Source organism: Pelophylax lessonae (assembly GCF_965119305.1).
Source record: "Pelophylax lessonae genome assembly, chromosome: 11".
Lineage (NCBI taxonomy): Eukaryota > Metazoa > Chordata > Amphibia > Anura > Ranidae > Pelophylax > Pelophylax lessonae.
In genome coordinates this window covers 6,220,558-6,235,634 of record NC_138778.1, presented here as the reverse complement: position 1 = coordinate 6,235,634, position 15,077 = coordinate 6,220,558, and the positions used below count along the sequence as shown (strand labels likewise).

The 15,077-nt window shown below is 44.9% G+C and overlaps 1 protein-coding gene across 4 annotated transcripts in view; it reads right to left on the bottom strand.

Annotated features, from left to right (window-relative positions):
- B3GNTL1 (UDP-GlcNAc:betaGal beta-1,3-N-acetylglucosaminyltransferase like 1) overlaps window positions 1-15,077 on the bottom strand; it is a 387,185-nt gene that overhangs the window by 359,427 nt on the left and 12,681 nt on the right. The window lies entirely within an intron of this gene.

Here is a 15,077-nt window from a genome sequence, read left to right as displayed (position 1 = left end):
CCAACTCTTCCCTGAGCACCATCACCAACCTCCATCCCCAACTGTTCCCTGAGCACCATCACCAACCTCCATCCCCAACTCTTCCCTGAGCAACATCACCAACCTCCATCCCAAACTCTTCCCTGAGCAACATCACCAACCTCCATCCCGAACTCTTCTCTGAGCAACATCACCAACCTCCATCCCCAACTCTTCCCAGAGCACCATCACCAACCACCATCCCCAACTCTTCCCAGAGCAACATCACCAACCTCATCTCATATCACCCAAAAATGTCCTCACTGCTCCCCTAGGACCCCCGGCTTCCCTTGTCTTTTCCTCCCATGCTCACCTCCAGGACATCTGTCCAGCTATCTCCTACTATGTCCGCCTTAGGCGATTCCTTAAAAACGTATCTCTTCAGAGAAGCCTAGCTCACCTCTACCTAACCACTGGAAAAGTAGTTTATATACAACTATATAGATCAGACCCCAACGAAGGACGAAAAAGAGGGAAAGAGGGACTTTATTCTGAATGAGGGACAGTCCCTCAAAATCAGGGACAGTTGGGAGGTATACTACCTGGAAGTGCCAGATCACGATACTAGGTACGTGATCTGGCACAGAAGAGCTGCTTTGCTGCTGTACATCCTTGTGATGCAGTTGGCAAGCGATTAAAGCGGAGTTCCGGCTTCAAATACCTTTTTTTAACTAAAAATACCACTATAATACTAATCCATCGCCCTTTACAGAACCGCTATTCTCATACTTACAAGGTGTACTGGATTTTTGTCAAAATCTTACTTTTAAAAACACTGTCTGGGAGTGGCCATCTTGGTTGTGGGCATCTGAAGCCGCAGTGTCTTTCTTCCCGATTCCAGGGAGTTCTTCCTGATTCCAGCCTCCTGGGAGTGATGACAAACAGCTCCCAGGATGCAATGCAAAGGCGGAAGTGATGTCGGTGGCTGTGGCCACAGAGGGGGGAGAAGGAGGAAGTACAATCAAAAATGCCCTGAAAATAAGGTAAGGGAGCCCCGAAAAAAATTGAAAATGCCCAATTGTTGATCAGCATAGTGAGCACTCCAGGAATCACTAAAGTTGCAAAATAGGCCGGAACTCCACTTTAAAGAGACAGCTTTGCAATGCTCATCTATGGAATGTCTCTAGTACAAAGGCAGCCATCTTGGCTGGGTCTGATTCGATCATGGACAAGATTGGCTAATGCAACAAGGCAAGGCGAAGGGATCTCCAGTTGGGAGAGAGCACAACGAGGTTGCAATGAAGGGGGAACAGTGAAGTGTGATTTTGCTGGAGCTACCTGATGAGGTGTTGACCAGGAGAAGAGTGATGATCAGGGGAAGCAGCTGCTGCTGGATGAACAGATCCCTGCCATAGCTGACCACAAGCAGGTTAGTCCTCACAGAAGCAAAATAACTGATAACCTTCTTCCTGAAATCATCAGCGGCTTCTATCTCTATCTGACTTGAACTAGACTTTTATTATATCCGAGAATGTGTCAGCAGACCCAGAAAAGGGTGCCCTGAGTCTTATTAAGAGACTAACATCATACAAGTTAATCTGTTTGCTGGGAACTGTTTTTTTTTTTTTTTTTGAGGGCCCAAACTTTGCCAGCCAACCGGTTCTTTTCTTTCTTTTCCTTTCATCAATCACTGACCAGTGGGATAAAACTGGGATGTTTATAGCAAATTAGGACTGTTTTTATATACTTTTGCAAGGCAAATGAAGTTCAGTTCTGTTAATTACTGTTAGTCAGAATACTGCAGGTCTTTAACCACATCTCTCAGAGTAAAGTTGTTGTCTTATTCATTGTTTTTAGAAGTACACTTGCTAATCATTGCTCCTTTAAGCTACGATTGGCCTATAAAAATAACTCCGGATGTGTCGGTAAGTGCTGGGTGAGCAAAGGTGTGTCATCTTCAGGTGTGCAGAGAAATCACAAAATAATTTAGCGGCTCCTCAGGAGGCAGTACTACACATGATGGCGTTTGTCTGAAGCTCGCTGTACAGCACTCTCATCCCTCGGTGGTCACTGCTGGCCCACTACATAGCAGGGGATTGTGGACTGCCCGGGTTCTCTATGTTGCGGTGTTTATCATCTTGCTGGCCTGAGTGGAGTTGCCAAGGGTCCTGGTTGAGCTGGTTGGATATACTTTCATGAGCCATATATGCCGGATTACAGCCTTCATCTGGTAAACGCATTAGCATGATTTGCTCCTCAACACGGTGGAAAGAAAATTATTTAGTGGTGGAGGATTCTGTCCTTGAGCACTATTATACACACCTTTGGACTTCTCATTCTTTAATGGATTTTGTGTTCTACTGAATTTAATTGTAATTCATTTGGAGTCACCTTTATTTATTTGTTTGATTGCACGATCACTTGATTAGTCACTAGCTTGATAGCTCAATGCTATCTCTTTGAGATATAATTTATTATATTTGTTTGATTACATGTATCATTTAGCGTGGCTTTACCCTTCTTATTTCTTACATGACAAATATGTGGAAAGGCTAAGATGAAGTTTAACCACATGCACAATGACGGCTACAGCGCGGCTGGCTAGTTCCGAGACGCCGTCACATGACAGCGTGCAAAGATCGCACCTTCTGCGGGGCGCAGGCTCTGTGATTGCAATGTCTGGGGGACACTGCTGATCACATATTGAGGAAAAGAACCAATCAGGAGCTCTTAACCAGGTGATCAGCTGTGTCCAATCACAGCTGATCATATACAGTGGGTACGGAAAGTATTCAGACCCCCTTAAATTTTTCACTCTTTGTTATATTGCAGCCATTTGCTAAAATCATTTAAGTTCATTCTTCTTCCTCGTGAATGTACACATAGCACCCCATACTGACAGAAAAACACAGAATTGTTGACATTGTTGCAGATTTATTAAAAAAGAAAAACTGAAATATCACATGGTCCTAAGTATTCAGACCCTTTGCTGTGACACTCATATATTTAACTCAGGTGCTTTCCATTTTCTTCTGATCATCCTTGAGATGGTTCTACACCTTCATTTGAGTCCAGCTGTGTTTGATTATACTGATTGGACTTAATTAGGAAAGCCACACACCTGTCTATATAAGACCTTCCAGATCACAATGCATGTCAGAGCAAATGAGAATCATGAGGTCAAAGGAACTGCCTGAAGAGCTCAGAGACAGAATTGTGGCAAGGCACAGATCTGGCCAAGGTTACAAAAAGATTTCTGCTGCACTTAAGCTTCCTAAGAGCACAGTGGCCTCCATAATCCTCAAATGGAAGACGTTTGGGACGACCAGAACCCTTCCTAGAGCTGGCCGTCCGGCCAAACTGAGCTATCGGGGGAGAAGAGCCTTGGTGAGAGAGGTAAAGAAGAACCCAAAGATCACTGTGGCTGAGCTCCAGAGATGCAGTCAGGAGATGGGAGAAAGTTGTAGAAAGTCAACCATCACTGCAGCCCTCCACCAGTCGGGGCTTTATGGCAGAGTGGCCCGACGGAAGCCTCTCCTCAGTGTAAGACACATGAAAACCCGCATGGAGTTTGCTAAAAAAACACCTGAAGGACTCCAAGATAGTGAGAAATAAGATTCTCTGGTCTCATGAGACCAAAATAGAACTTTTTGGCCTTAATTCTAAGCGGTATGTGTGGAGAAAACCAGGCACTGCTCATCACCTGTCCAATACAGTCCCAACAGTGAAGCATGGTGGTGGCAGCATCATGCTGTGGGGGTGTTTTTCAGCTGCAGGGACAGGACGACTGGTTGCAATCGAGGGAAAGATGAATGCAGCCAAGTACAGGGATATCCTGGACAAAAACCTTCTCCAGAGTGCTCTGGACCTCAGACTGGGCCGAAGGTTTACCTTCAAACAAGACAATGACCCTAAGCACACAGCTAAAATAACGAAGGAGTGGCTTCACAACAACTCCGTGACTGTTCTTGAATGGCCCAGCCAGAGCCCTGACTTAAACCCAATTGAGCATCTCTGGAGAGACCTAAAAATGGCTGTCCACCAACGTTTACCATCCAACCTGACAGAACTGGAGAGGATCTGCAAGGAGGAATGGCAGAGGATCCCCAAATCCAGGTGTGAAAGACTTGTTGCATCTTTCCCAAAAAGACTCCTGGCTGTATTAGATCAAAAGGGGGCTTCTACTAAATACTGAGCAAAGGGTCTGAATACTTAGGACCATGTGATATTTCAGTTTTTCTTTTTTAATAAATCTGCAACAATGTCAACAATTCTGTGTTTTTCTGTCAGTATGGGGTGCTATGTGTACATTCATGAGGAAGAAGAATGAACCTAAATGATTTTAGCAAATGGCTGCAATATAACAAAGAGTGAAAAATTTAAGGGGGTCTGAATACTTTCCGTACCCACTGTATGTCAACAGAAGCAGGGTATCAACACTTCTCTCCTCATGCTGACAGCTTGAGGAGAGGAGAAGAGAGCCCATAACTGGCTTCTCTAAAAAGGGACATCTACACTGATAGTCCGGGCACTGATTATCAGTGTCCCGATTATCAGTGCAGTCCCAACAGTGCGCACCAGTGCGGTCAATCTGTGCCCACAAGTGCTGCCAATCAGTGCCACCTTTCAGTCCAGCCTCATCAATGCCCACCAGTGCAGCCTATTAGTGCCCATCAATGCAGCCTCATCAGCGCTCATCAGTGAAGGAGAAAAATTGCCTGTTTGCTAAATTTTATAACAACACTCTTTGTTTATTTAGCTGAAAATTGGCCTGGGCAGGAAGGGGGTAAAACTGCCCCGTGGGCAAGTGGTTAAGGCCCCAGAACTTGCACTATATAGGTCAGCATTAGCAATTCCTATAGATTTACCCGGATAGGTTTCTTTTGAGCCCCATGTCTATATGTTGGTCTACGAAGAAAATGGAGGTGCGAAAAAAAGTTGTTGCTTTCTGCCCAGCATTGCCACTATCCGACCATCACTAAATCCCATAAATAAAAGCATGAACTGCCAGCTCAATGACTCCTTCCAATTTACTAGCAAGCACTCCAGCTGGACTTAAACCAAAACCCACTGGCTCATCAGTTCTGCCTATCACAGACACATTCCGAAATTCTATCTCAACGTGTTTATAAATCAAAACCTACAGAGCGAGAATCAGGAATCAAAAACAGCAGGATTCAAATTTGGTTTCATAATAACAAAACCGTAGAATTCCTTCCAAAGCAGAAAAATAATGTTTTGAATTTAGAATCATAGTAGGAAATGTGACCCCTTTCTGTTTTGCAAGCTAAACTAAAAACCACAGCTTTATCATCACATACACAGAAGAAAATAAAAAATAAAAAAATAAAGACAATTTGAGATGTTTTTGTGTATGTAAAACTTCTTTTCTTTGGAATGAACAATGCCACTGCAGTCATGTGCAGTATAAAGAGTGCCTGGTCAGGACAGTATCAGAGATACGATCGCTGGATTGGGGCTGAAGGCAATATCAAAGTTGGGCTGCACTCAGTGGGGTGGTGGGATTTATGAAGGGACAACTTCACTACAGGGCAAGAGGCCACCCCCTAAAAACTGAACTCTAGGTTGAACTTTTGGCTGAAATCTTATGCACCCAGCCAGGGATTGAGCAAGGTTGTGCATGTGGACACGATTGGCTTATAGGCAGACCATATGTTATTATAACTAGCCGACCCGGGCCCCACCCTTGACTCTGGCTTGTTCATAAACTGGGCCAAATCCCAGATACTACCACTACATTTGTTCCTCCCTACTCTGGAACAAGATTTCCTCTCACTTAATAGAACTAGTGTTGTCAAATGTCTGTGGACTTGGATGTTCAAAGATGTTTTAAAGTACATTGTAGGCAGGGGGTAGAGCAGGTCCCCGTTTAAGGTGCCTCCTCCCCCTGGGAGAAGGTTGGGAGTTTAGGCAGGATTAGGGAGGGACCTGGGTGAGACTGGAGAGGAAGGAGAAGAGGGAACATCTAGCAGCTGTGCTCCGGTTCTTCCCCCTCCGAGAAAGGGCAGCAGGATGCCCCAGGGTTCCCCACCTTAGTGCTGAGAGAGAAAGGGAGCTCCAGCGGGTAAGATAAGGTCCAGAGGAAGACCTTGGGAGTTAGTCCACCCTTCGGTTCTTCTTCCTCTGCAGAGTTACAGGAGTAGGTGCCCTTTTGAAAACATGCAAGCAGCCCTCCGGCAGGGCCTAATATTGACTGTCCCTCATAATTTGCCATAGAACTGTGTTGGGGTCTGCAAAGCTTTTCAGTAAAAGAACATTAACCACATCCAGCCTAGTGGTGCTCGTATTTGGTTGTCATGTTGCTCTGGAGAGATTGCTACTGGTGTCCACCCCTAGGAGTGAGGAGGTGAAGCCACGCAGCAAGAAGGGTGGAAAAAGAGATCAGTCATTGCCCTCCACCCACACATTGGGAAGAGTCATGGGCAAAGGTATCGTACTGCCCTGAAGTTCACTTTATGCTGGAGATCGGCTTGGCTGCTTGCTATGGCCATACGGAAGGCACCCTGCCACCCACAAACAACCTGTCTTTGAATTTGAATCCCGTAATGACCATGAAACCTAAAATACAGACATGGTCCAGGCTTTCCTCGAGACTCAAATCAAAAAGATGACTGCCAAGACCTCTCCCTTTCACACTAAAGACCTGGATGACTCCCATTAACAAAAACCTACTGTTGAGGAAAGGGATTTACGAACATAGAGGTTGCCCAGCCAAATACGGCAAATTCTGGGGTGGATGGCTCTCTTCGCCCATTCCACCAATTCCTTGGGATTAGTCCTATACCCAGAGTCAAGGGGATTTTTAGATTTTATTACTGGTACATCTATAGCCCTGACAATTTATGCAGAGCTTTACATATATATTTTACATTCCCATCAGTCCCTGCCATGAAGGGGCTTACAATCTAAAGTCCCTAACACACACCCATACATACTAGGGACCAATTTTAGACAGAAGCCAATTAACCACCCAGTAGGTCACTGGAGTGTGGGAGGAAACCAGAAAACCCAGGGGAAATCCACTCAGGCACAGTTAGAACATGCAAACCCAAGACAGGTAGTGCAGTGGTTGAGATTCAAACCAATAACCCCAGTGCTGCATGAGGGCAACGTTACCTTCTCAAAAGGGACCTGGCACCAGCATAGAAGGGAATGAACCAAAAATACTATCAAAAAACACTCATAGCTGCTAGAGATGAACCTTTTTGGAGATAATTACAAAACAGACAGCAAATTAGCTCAATACAAGCGCTTAGGACTAGTAAATTCCAGGATTGACTCTTGAGGTGCCCACTGTTGCAGAACCATGTAATAACCATTAGCCCACTAAAACTTAATCACAGCAAAATGTACTAAATGGAACAAAAAAGGCTTATGTAGTCATAGATTTTTAGTTTTAGGTTCTTTAGTCAGAAAATTAAGTCCTGTTAAATGACTTCAGGCTGGCTTCATTTGCATTTGGTACAGCTACGTAAAACATTAATAATAAGTGCCTATACTGTGTAAATTCCAGTAATACACGGGAACAAAATGTCTTAGTATGCTGACTCCTTAAGAGTTCCTTTCACTCGAATGGTGTATGGTCCAAATCATTTGGTGGAGGGGGGGGATTATGGTGTGGGGTTGTTTTTTAGGGGTTGGGTTCGGCCCCTTAGTTCCAGTGAAGAAGGGAACTCTTAAGGCGTCAGCATACCAAGACATTTTGGACAATTTCATGCTCCCAACTTTGTGGGAACAGTTTGTGGATGGCCCCTTCCTGTTCCAACATGACTGCACACCAGTGCACAAAGCAAGGTCCATAAAGACATGGATGAGCGAGTTTGGGGTGGAGGAACTTGATTGGCCTGCACAACGTCCTGACCTCAAGCCGATAGAACACTTTGGGGATGAATTAGGATGGAGACTGCGAGCCAGGCCTTCTCATCCACATTAGTGCCTGACCTCACAAATGCGCTTCTGGAAGAATGGTGAAACATTCCCATACAAAAAATAAACAGAGCGCACACCGCCCTAGTGTAACACCATTTATTTGAAGTTAATAGAAGCCATAAAAACAGGTACTCACAAACAGATAGGAAGTCATGCATGGAAATAAATATCCCCCGATGAGGTTTACAGGGCTCTCTCCTCCTAGCCTCGGCTATTTTTTGTACAGCTTCTTTGCCTCATATCCCATGGAGGGTTAGGAGAGCTGCCACGCTTCATTCATGCGTTTCACCACAGGCCATATTACAAGATTCCCCAGCTTGAGAATCAATCTCCAGGATCTGCGCAGGGACTGGTAATGTGTGTTTTCTCCAAAACATCCCTATAGGCACTCCTAAACCTTGTGGACAGCCTTCCCAGAAGAGTTGAAGCTGTTATAGCTGCAAAGGGTGGGCCAACTAAATATTGAACCCTACGGACTGAGACTGGGATGCCATTAAAGTTCATGTGTGTGTAAAGGCAGGCGTCCCAATACTTTTGGTAATACAGTGTAATGTTATTTGATCTATTAAATGGGCTATTCATGTTTATCTTGATATTTTTACCTGGAGCTCAGCTTTAAAATATATAAAAAAAATGACGGGCAAAAGTGTGAATCATAACAAACATAGTTTCCAAAATGAGAGAAACATTTTGGCTCCTAAGATACCATCACTGCGATAATATTTGCATCAACAAAACAAACTAATTAAATCCCAACCACATCTGGCAGCTTCTGGCTGGGGTGGAATAGAACAGCTGGAATAGAACAACCTCCCAACAAACCCAGCAAATGCATCAATTCTGTCACTTTATATAGCATTCCCCATTCCCCAGCTAAAGAGATGCAACTGGCAGAGGGAAAATGATGAGCTTCGTTATAAGTTTGTATGATTTGTGCTAAAAGCTTTGCATTGGGTGCAAGGCTCTTAGATCAGAGTATTGGGTTGTCATGGTTACAGGCTTCCAAATGCGAGTTCCATCTGATATTAAACATTCCACACCGCTGGAATGAGGGAGTGACCCCATATTTTTGTAGAGCAAACGCCTTCCTTACACATATTTTGATTTCAAATAAACTGAAGTTACTGAAAAAGTATGCAGGGGTATGAAATTAGGAGATGAAAGCACGCACCAGGCACATCAGAAACAGCATATGGAAATCATTCCATTTTCCTCAATGTGTGCAAGGCTAGCCGCAAACGGACAGATGTTTCTGAGAATGATGAGGCATACGATATCTACCCGTCTTAGAACCCGTGCTGCAATGCCAGGGCCCGGCTTAGGCCAAAAAGGTAATTGCTGCGGTAAGCAACTCATTTCTTCTCCTCCGTACACAAGCACATGACTCACTGAGATGAACGGTCTAAGAACCCAGACACTGGCAAGATGGACCCTGGTGAACCATCCAAAATGTCTGACGGTTATGCTTGAAAATAAGCTACAGCCTTTTTTTTCCCAACAGAGTAGGGGAAATAAAATGGTGACGCCCCCCCCGCCCCCCCCACCTGATGCCACCCCCAACATTAGATAAAACCAGCATTGGAAGCACAACTCACAAATATCAAGGGTGCCACTTATCTAACCATCATCCAATTGTTGCCCTCTAGTTCTTTGGTGCCCAACCTGCAGTCCTTTTGTATACGATGTGCGCCCCTTGGACCTCAGCTGTGACCTTTATTATTATACAGGATTTATATAGTGCCAACAGTTTGCGCAGCGCTTTACAATGTGAGGGAAGACAATACAGTTACAGTACAATTCAATACAGGAGGAACTAGAGGGCCCTGCTCATTAGAGCTTACAATCTAGAAGGGAGGGTCAAGTGAAACAAAAGGCAATAACCATGGGGGATAAGCTGAGGGAGAAAATGGAGGTATAGATGTTAGGTGTGGGTAGGATAGGCTTCTCTGAAGAGGAGGGTTTTCAGAGATCGCCTAAAAGCTAATAGAGTAGGAGATAAATCGGACAGATAAGGGTAAGGAGTTCCATAGGATTGGAGAGGCTCTGGAAAAGTCCTGGAGGCGAGCATGGGAGGTGACAAGGGAGCTAGAGAGCAGGAGGTTTTGAGAGGAACGAAGGGACCTTTACAAAAAAAACTTCAGGCGCCTCTCTAGGTCCCCAGCCCTGCTGTCTCCAGTGGCTCTTATCAATATAGACAAGGTAAGAGCCGTAGGAGGCGGGAGGAACCGGTTCAATTGATGCTAGTATATATTTGGGTCTGCTGTTGATATGACCAGCTCTGATGAAGGGAGCTTGACTCCCGAAACGCGTTAGCGGTCCTATCTACAAGGACATGTTCCATTCCATGTGTGGTGGATTCTTGTAATGCGGTTTTAACATTCTTCTTGTCTGAGTATGCATTTGGCATTTTATCAAAATATATTTTTTATGGTGACCACGGGTAATGCACTAGGTGTTTGCGCCTCCTTTTTCTTTTCTTACATGTACCCATGTTGGAGTTCCCCTGCCTGAGGAGAGCAGCACGCCGGTCTTCCCCTTTGGAGTGAGCGCTTGGCTGAATTGCTTGTTTAGACAAGGTAAGAGCCCGTCCCAGCCCTGAATGCACTCCGCAACCTAATAAAGTCCATCCGCCACACACCAAACAGAAGCCCAAGACAAGTCAAAATGGATTCAGCCTGGATCCACTCTGACCACGCCCTCTGAGACATTTTTTTATTTTTTTTTTTTTATATAATCTTTATTTTAGTTAACACAAAACACACAGTACAACAAGGAAAAGATACGGGATAAGGCCGAACATGGCCAAAAGCATAACAGCATAAAAAGCCAGTTTCCGGGAACATCTTGCACGGAAAATACAACTTCATATCTACCACAGGACGTAGGTTGGGCTATTGGCAGCAAACGTCTAGATCAGGGGTCTTCAAACTATGGCCCTCCAGTTGTTCAGGAACTACAATTCCTATCATGTCTAGTCAGCTCTGTGAATGTCAGAGTTTTACAATGCCTCATAGGAGGAGTAGTTCCGCAACAGCTGGAGGGTGTAATGTTCTGGTACCTTTGGGTACCCTAATTACTCTTTCATAAGTGTATGCGCCCCACCATTCTCTTTTGGTAAGGTGCGCATACACCTTTAAGACTGATGCTGTCATCACTGAGCGCCGGACTGGATGGCTATTTAGATCGCCGGCTCTCACTCACATGTGTTCGTTCAAACTGCTTTGTGCCTTGATGCTAACCTGTCTTGAAGCTCTCATACTTGCAAGCATACCTCGCTGTCGGAACCACGCTGCGCTGATCCCTGTATCCCGCTACCGGATCATCCGCTCTTGCCGAACCTCTCCTCTGCTACATTGCTATTAGTGATAAGTACCCCACAGGGGAAACCTCTATAACCTTTATACTAAAGCTTACACTATCTAGCTCTGCATACTAAGGACTATTACTACATCTGCATTATCCAAGATTTCTAGCTTTTGAGCCTACTACCACCTGTTCTTGCACTGGGTTGATCTCTCTTGTATGTCCACCTGCTACTCTGTCATCTGCTACCATACATGATTGCTAAACCTATCTGCATCCCATCTGCTACTATCTTACTTTCAAGAACATTTCCTTTCAAGTGTCTGTCATCTACCATCTCTACCCAACCTGTCTCTTCAGCCTATCATCACTGTGTTACTATATACATAAGTCACTCTAGGAAACATCTTATTGAGTGTGTGTATTTACTTGCTGAATTGAGATCATCCACACATGATGAGTCATTGAGAGTTGGGAATGGTGCCTCAGCGTTTCTCTACATGACTACTGAAGTGGAATATTTCTGCAGCTGAAAATCCACATCATACGTAAAACGCAGGAGCGTTACAGAGGGACGTCGTTTGAGGATCCCTGGTCTAGATAGACACCAAATGGCTATGGGTGTAGTACAGAAAAACAGTGCCAGTCCCAGAGGACCCCCGAGCCAGGGCCCACACCGGAGGAGGGGGGGGGCATAGAATGCCACCAGCAAACCTCCCCTAAAGCAGCGCACCCCCACCAGGAGCCCCCCCCCCAGTCACGCCCCTATCCCCCAAGACGGGTGACAGGAGGGGTCCTAGAAACAGCAAACCTCTCAACGGGGAAGCTCTAACATCATCCGAGTGTAAGATTCTAGTACCTCTAGTACCCTTATTTACTACTTTCTTTTCAATGCGTCCCACCTTTCCCTTTAGGTGGTACGCATATACCTTTAAGAGCGATGAGGTCACTGCTGAGCGCCGCAGAGCGGCTATTTCAACCGCCGGCGGTCTCACTCACATCGTTCGTTCAACCTGCTTGGCTGTCCACATGCTTGCTAGTGTGTCTCGCTGTCGGAACCTCCAGTTGCTTTCCTTTGCCTTGAACAGACCGGAACCTCGCTCCTGATCCCTGTATCTCGCTACCGGATCACTCCTCATTACCGGACCCCGCTACTAACCTACTCTCTAGTGATAAGTACCCCGCAGGGGAAACCTCCATAAAACCTACTTACACTATATCTATTGCTCACTAAAGACTGTCACTCTCTATGCAATACTAAACCTATCATCTGCACTGTTATTTAGATTGCTAGCTCTTGAGCCTACTAACATCTATCCTTGCACTGGGTTAGTCTCTCCTGTATGTCATCTGCTATCCTACCACCTACTACCATACATGATTGCTAACCTATCTGCATCCTACCTGTTTCCATCTATACTCTCCTGAACATTGCTTGCCATCTACTGTCACTGTTCATACCTGTCCCTTCAGCACATCACCATTATACTGCTATATACATCTATCACTCCAGGAACATCTTATTGAGTGTGTATATCTGTATGCTGAATCAGGCAGGCCACAGTGATGAGTCTTGGGAGTTGGAATTGGTATTTCAACACATCTCTACATGACTGCTGAGTGGAGATTTCTGCAGCTGCAAATCCATCTTGTTACAAAAACGCAGGAGCGTTACACCGAGCAATGTATATTGATGCTAAATGTACTGCCAACAGTCAACCAGACCGGGTCGTAGTGGTATACCCTCCATATTAGGGCAAGAGCATCAAGTGGAAAGGAGGAGGAGAAGGAGGAGGAGAAGGAGGAGAAGAATTAGAAGGAGAAGGAGGAGAAGAATTAGAAGGAGAAGGAGAAGGAGGAGAAGAATTAGAAGGAGAAGGAGGAGAAGAATTAGAAGGAGGAGAAGAATTAGAAAGGAGAAGGAGGAGAAGAATTAGAAAGGAGAAGGAGGAGAAGAATTAGAAAGGAGAAGGAGGAGAAGAATTAGAAAGGAGAAGGAGGAGAAGAATTAGAAAGGAGAAGAAGGAGGAGAAGAATTAGAAAGGAGAAGGAGGAGGAGAAGAATTAGAAAGGAGAAGGAGGAGAAGAAGGAGGAAAAGGAGGAGAAGGAGGAGAGAAGAGAGAGAAGAGAGAGAAGGAAAAGCCCTCTGACACATTTCACCCCACCAACAGGGCTTAGTCATGGCAGTCCATGACTTAGCCCTATGATGGAGCGAAACCCCTCAGACCTCAGCAGTTTGTAGTTGAAACATGGATTAGGGTAATAGCATTGAACCCTACTAGCCTCATGGAACATATTCCAAGCTATATGTTGTCTTCTGTAGCATCTCTCCAGCCAACAATGTATCCTGTCCGCACTCTCTGACCCTCATTTCCTCTATTAGCTCTGCAGTCTCTGACAGTCCTCTCTAGCATTACATATATTGAACATTATGTGCGGCCCTTTGGTGATGTCAGGGGCCCCCTTTACCTCATAAGTTGAAAACCACTGCTCCAGATCATGGGACAACAGCGGTGTAAGCAGCAAAAAAAAAAAAATGCTTGTGACTTAAAACCCCAAAAGGTACAAGAAAGTGAGAGAGCAAAACAAGTATTAAAAATCATTATCATTTATTGTTCACAATGCCAAAAGCATCTTTGAAGATCCGGAGGGTCCCCCTTCAGATTTTTAAACTATCAGAAATGATAAAATCCAGAGAAGTGGAAACAGTTGTGGATATGATTTGTTGGGAGTGTTGAGACTGCAATCTGGTAGCTGGTTTAGCAACCTTACAATTTGTAAATATTCTCCACTGCCTCTGTCTCCCCCATAGGTCCATGGGTTCCAGGGTCAAAATACTGAGCTGATCGCTAATAGTTTTCCTTCAGAGATCCAGGCATAAGCTGGTGTTATGAGTAAATCACATGTCCTAGGGCTGGGAATCCAAACATGTCAGTTATATAATGGCAAAACTAAAAAGGATGGGATTTGTAGACCATGGATCGGTCTCCAATTAGACGGCCGAATCACTGAGAAAATCCTCCTTTCCAAGCCAGCACTCCAGATTCCGCTAGGCTTTGGCCACTGGCTGGAAGACTTAGGCCAGGATATAAGTGAAATTGCTTCACGTAGAAACCGCAAAATCCCAACGGGGCCCTGGCGATACTCACTAGGCCTTGTTCTCAGAACGTTCAGCCATATTCGGTTTCATTTGGCACCTTATGTAGCACAGCTGCTGAGTGCGCCTTGCCTTCTTGTCTACACAGCTATAACTTCCACAGACACAGAGCTGTCTACGTTTTAACATGGTAGATTTATTAACTTCTGTTTTATTCTGGAGATTTTTGCATTCTTGCCGTAAATACAACGGTACATAAACACATCCTAGAGGCTATTGGACTTTATGTCCCATTCAGTCATAAAAACAAGTAAAGTAGCTCCCATGCTAATTAACTGTTGTCTACATTTTTAATGTCTTCTTTATTGTTCTCAAAAGGTATACATGCTCGCAAGATCATGGTAAAGCCTAGTACACACTAGTTTTTCGGGGTTGGGTTGAACGAAAAAAAAAAAAAAAACCTGACAGCACCGGTCAGAGCCGCTGTACTAACAATCTGATGTTAGTACAGCAATCACTCCTGCAGTGCTATTGGGTTCTGACAGGGGGACAGCCCCCCCCCCTCCCCGACAGAAAACTCCAATCAGCGCTCTCAGCCATTGGCCGACATGCTGCTGTTAGAAATTACGGGAACCAGTACAGCCTACCTGGCACCCCCCCGAATAGGTCAACAATAATATTCCAAAAAATACACTAAAATCATTATTAGCAGAAACAAACCTAATAGAGAACCTGTGTGAATTAGCCCCTTTTATTTTTTAACATTTA